This window comes from Giraffa tippelskirchi, chromosome 4, assembly GCF_054371585.1.
Source record: "Giraffa tippelskirchi isolate mGirTip1 chromosome 4, T2T-mGirTip1v1.2.pri, whole genome shotgun sequence".
Classification (NCBI taxonomy): Eukaryota; Metazoa; Chordata; class Mammalia; order Artiodactyla; family Giraffidae; genus Giraffa; species Giraffa tippelskirchi.
Genome location: NC_137278.1, coordinates 168,891,760 through 168,897,403, shown reverse-complemented (window position 1 = coordinate 168,897,403; position 5,644 = coordinate 168,891,760).

Below are 5,644 nucleotides of genomic sequence, written 5' to 3'. Positions count from 1 at the left end.
GGAAGGCCCAGAGTAACGGGAGGGAACTGTATCTTTTATTTTTTAAAGCAAATGTATCTAGGATGAACCTAACAGAATTGTGAAACTATTATGGAGAATAGTATACATTTTTACTGAAAGGTTTTAAATAAGATAAAGAGAAACCCTGTTCAGGGATTGTAAGACTTACCATGCATGCATTTTCCCCAAAACTGGATGATAGCATTCATCGATGGATTCCTGGTCAGATAAAGAAAGGTGTCATGGGGGAGTGTTTTGTACGGAATATGCCCAGAGTGTATCCTTAAAGAACTGGCAGGCATATTGAACAGCAGGTAAGCGTGTTCTCAGTAGCATAATAACAACTCAGATGTATCTTGACAGTACCATAGAAACACGATTCCCGGTGCACACATGTCATGGAGTGCTATACAATGAAATTAAATGAGCATTGCCCACATATGTTACATGTACTATGAAGCGAAAGTACTATTGATTTAAAGGATTCTTACAATAATATCCCATGTTTATAAATTTAAAAAACATGCAAACTGGGAGCTCCCTGGTGGCCTAATGTTTAGGATTCTGGGTTTAATTCCCAGTTGGGAAAACTGAGATCCCATAAAAAATGAAAACAAAAACAACAAAAAACCACGTACTGAAATTAATAAATAAACATTTAAAAAGACATGCAAACCTAGACTACATTTAAAATTTTTTTTAGTTAGTTTATTTATTTATTTATTTTTGGCTGGGTTGGGTCTTCATTGCTTCCTGTGGGCTTTTTCTACTTGCCTTGAGCAGAGTCTCCTCTTTGTTCTGGAGCATGGGTTCTAGGTGTGCAGGTTCAGTAGTTTCGGCTCTTGGGCTTTAGAGTGTGGGCTCAGTAGTTGTGGCACACGGGCTTAGGTGCCCTACAGCATGTGGGATCTTCCCAAACCAAGGATGGAACCCATGCCCCCTGCATTGGCAGGTGGAGTCTTAACCACTGGACCACCAGGGGAGTCCTAAACTACATTTTTGAATGATGGATGTGTATGTATTAAGATGAAGAGAAATTGGCAACAAGTCCTAAAAGGATCATGGGGTCTTTTAAAAGAATTCTGCCCAGGCAGTTATTTTATAGTCACTTATCATATTGTTCATTTATGTTTTGCACTTTTCGGTATTCAGGCTTTGTTCACAATTAGCAAATCGTTAGTATGCAGCCACAGTGACTTCATTCTCAATTCAGGACCACTGGTCACAATTAGATCCTTTGTGCTGCTTAGCAACTCCATGCTGTGTCCTTCACTCCCAGTTACAATTTCACACCCCCATTCTCTCTCCAGACCTTCAGCACCAACATTCAGCTGATTACCCTGTGTTCTGTTTTGCCTAGAAAAATAAATAATTAGAAGCAAACTTTTCAAAGTCCTTCCATTGCACTGACTCACAGGTCTGCCCCTCAGCTGAATTTTCTGCCTTCTGTCTTGTTCCTCAGTCTGACACCTACAATGCTATGTAGGAATTCCACTTGTGCACTTGTTTTCTTGAGCTACTTGCGGACATAGTTTTAGTAAGTCTCCCCTCTCTCACCTAGTTTTGTTCTCTACTAGATCATTCCTTCTGTATGTAACCACACCAGGCTTCCACATCTTCAAAGAGAAAATTCACTCCTGACACCAAAGCCTTCTCCAACTACTGCCTGGTTTATCCTCTTTACACAAAATCTTCTCAAGAAAGTTTCTATGGGCTGAGTACATACCCATGAAATTATCATTCTGAAGTCCCAACCCCTAGCACCTCAGAATATTACAGGACTTTTATAGAGGTTATTAAAGTTACGAGGGGGAATCCTGATCCTATTATGAACTGGAAATTTGGACACAGGAAGGCGCAGAGGAAAAAAACATGTAACACTCAGTAAGAAGGTGGCTGTCTCCAAGTCAAGGAGAGAGGCCTCAGAGAAAGCCAGCCCTACCAACTCCTTGATCTTAAATATCCAGCCTCCAGAACCATGAGAGAAGAAGTGTCAGTTCAGTCACCCAGTTCTGTGGTCCTAAAACAGTTGTCTACACTTCAGTTCCTAGTTTCTCTTTCTTTTCAACATACTTCACTCAAGCTTTCTGTACTGTCCCACCAAAAGTGTTGTTATCAATGTCACGAATAGCCCTGAAACTGGATCCAGATGATCAGTCCACCTTTGACCTGACACACTTGATCCCTGACCTGTTGCTACATTTCTCCCTTGACTCCTGTGTCACCACACTTGCCTGGTTTTCCTCCAACCCCAGAGGTTTCTCTCTCAATCCCCTATATGTTGCGTGTCCTCTTTTTTAGATTTGTTCTTTTTACCTCTTACCTCCTTTCACCCTGGGGCTTCCCTGGGGGCTCAGTGGTAAAGAATCTGCCTGCCAGTGCAGGAGGCGCAAGAGACATGGGTTCGATCCCTGGGTCAGGAAGATTCCCTGGAGAAGGAAGTGGTAACCCACTCCAGTATCCTTGCCTGCAGAATCCCACGGACAGAAGAGCCTGGTGGGGTACACACGGGGTCACAAAGTATTGGACACAATTAAACGACTAAACAGCAACAACAATCCATTCACCCCACATGTGATTTCATCCCATGTTGTGCTTTTAAATAACTTCTAGATGCTGACAGTTCCAGAAATGTCTCTTTCCAGACCAATCTCCTGGACGTCAAACTCCAGCTGAAATATCAGACAGCGCTGAATGGTCAGCACAGTCCCATGAAATAGCAATTCTACAGGAAACACGCTTTACTGAAGGTGGGAGAAGAACATGACAGAAAAGCCATCACAGATACAACAGATACGTTTGGGAGATTCTGAATCTGTCAAGCAGAGATCACTGGATCTTTTGTCTCACCCCAGAAAATGATCAAGTTCCAGAGTGTTGGCTGCTAACTGTGTGAGCAAGGCAAGGTGGTGCAGGAGAGACACTTCGTTCGGGGATCTCTAGGGTTTTATGTCTTTCCTGGTGGCTCAGCGGTAAAGAATACACCTGCAATGCCAGAGCTTCAGGAGACACAGGTTCAATCGCTGGGTCAGGAAGATCCCCTGGAGAAGGAAATGGCAACCCGCTCCAGTAGGGGAATTCCATGGACAGACGAGCCTGGCAGGCTATAGTCTCTGGGGTCGCAAGGAGTTGGACACGACTGAAGTGACTTAGCAGCAGCAGCAGCAGCGGCAGAAGCAACTGGACACACACTCAGGGCTTTATACTTTGAGAGTCACCTGGCCCTTCTGGTAATAAGGGTTACATGACTAACTTCCATGATTTATTAATACATTAGTAAGTTGCATATTTATTTAAAATAAACCACTCAAGAGCATTAAATCTAAGGTTTAGAAAATGTCTGATTGGTTACATTTACAAACTTCTTTGAGAAAGGTGAGGATCAAATGTCAGACCAACTATTCATCCTTTCTTTTATTTAAAAAATAATTTTTAATTGATATATAGTTGAATTACAGTATTAGTTTCAGGTGTACAGCATAGTGATTCAGTATTTTTACAGATTATACTCAGCTAAAAGCTATTACAACATAGTGGCTATAATTCCCTGTGCTATATGATATATCCTTGTTGCTTATCTATTTTATTCATAGTAGTTTGTATCTGTTAATTCTTTACCCATAGCTTGCACCTTCCTTCTCTTCTTTGGTAACCATGAGTTTTTCTATATTTGTCAGTCGGTTTGTGTTTAGCATATATATTCATTTATATTTGAAATGAGCTATTTAATGATTGGATATTTTGCTAAATGGGCTTTCAGAAAATAAACATCCTAGAAAGAATGATGGAAACTCAAAACTTGTTGAAATGTATATTGTAAATATTTTGTAAGAATTAACATTATACCATTTACATTTCAAAGCAAACTTCTAGTAGCTTGATGAATTGCACTTATGCTGAATCACATAACATTTGTCCCAAGGATCATTGAGAGTTTTCTTTTCCTTCAATATTTTCTCATTCTGTTTTTTGGATTGGGTAATTCCCTTGATCTTTAATTTACTGATCCTTCCAGCTTCAATCTGCCAGCTTCAATCTGCTTTTGACCTAAGCTAGTTAATTTTTATTTCAGTATTTTCTTTTTCAGCTCTCAGGTTTACTTTTTGAATATAATTTTTATTTTGCTTTTGCAATTCCCTCTCTAAACATGTATTTCCTTTATTTTTGAACACACTTCCCTTACTTTAAAATATATATATATATATATTTATGATAGTTACTTTTAAGTTCTTGTTAATTTCAACATCTGGGCCTGATTGAAGTCAATTTCTATCAACTGCTCTTTTTTTTTTTTTTTTCAACTGCTCTTTTTTCTTCGCTGAGGATGGGAACGTGTTTCTCATGTTCTGTCTCTTGCAATTTTTTGCTTGAAAACTAGATATCATAGATAATACATTGTTGAGACTCCAGATTTTATTAAGCTGTTCTGAGGATTGTTATTTTCTATATTGTTTCTATTTATTTATAATATATAAATAATATATATTTCCATATATTTTATTTCTATATTATTTTCTATATTGTTCTATTAGGCAGTTAACATGTCTGAACTCTGGCTGCAAATATTTACCCTGCTAATATTTCTGCTCTCTTTCTTGGGTTTCTAACTCTTGATTTTTTTTTTAACCAGACCTCTATGGGTTTTCCCTGGTGCCTATGTAATTTGGTGCCAAATATACAAGTAGAATTTAGAGAGAGATTGGGCTCACCTTGTAGGTATCTTGCTTGGGGGGATAACCTAATTTCCAGCTACATGGCTGGCTCTACCCTCTACCACCTTGAGGTCACAAGGCTTCAGTGTTCTTCTGTCCAAACTGCATTACTGTGAGATACGTTCAGTTGAAAAGACAGAAATCACAAGTCTTGTCCTGGGCTGCTGTGTCTTTCAATAACAGACTTCTTTCTCGCCTCTGCCTGCTCTTTCCGGAGGCCCTCTGTTGTCTGATGCATATGTAATTCTCAGCCAGTACTTGCTTAGAGTTCATACTCACACCTTGGGTCTAGAGACTCTCCAGCTGCCAACACTTAATCCCTTTAAATTTCCAGGTGATTTTTCCAACTCTGAACTCCTCTTTCTCACACCTTAGGTGGGTGGTAAGGCTACAGACTTCTGTGCTGTTTTTGGCCATAGGGGATGTGAAGGGTTGGGGAGTGTGCTAGGCCAGAAAGGCACACTACTGCAAATTCTACCCCTTCTAGGGGAACATTTTTGAGCATATACACTTTGCCATCTACTGTCTTATTTTGTATGTTTTCAGTGTCGTTTCAGTATTGTATCAGGTTATTATAGTACCCGTGGCATAAACTTCAGGCCTTTTACTTTGTTATCCTGACAGTCAATTAAGTGGTATACGTATGGTAGCAGATTTTACGTAAGATGTTAGATGGAAAAGCTTTACATCACAGCTGTGCAAACAAGTTAAGTGGAATGAAATCTTAACCTCCCATGTTCTTCAAAGCTGTTGCCATATTTCAGGCCCTTTCTCTTCCTTCACAGTTTTACACTGATTCAGCTCCTCTTATTTTGTTATATACATACCCACTTACTTTTTGGCTGGAAGTCTATCTTTTCAGATCTAAGGACTTTTTTTAAAACAGTCTGTGTACTTGGAAATTAATTAGAGGGCCCCTCAAGATTAATTTC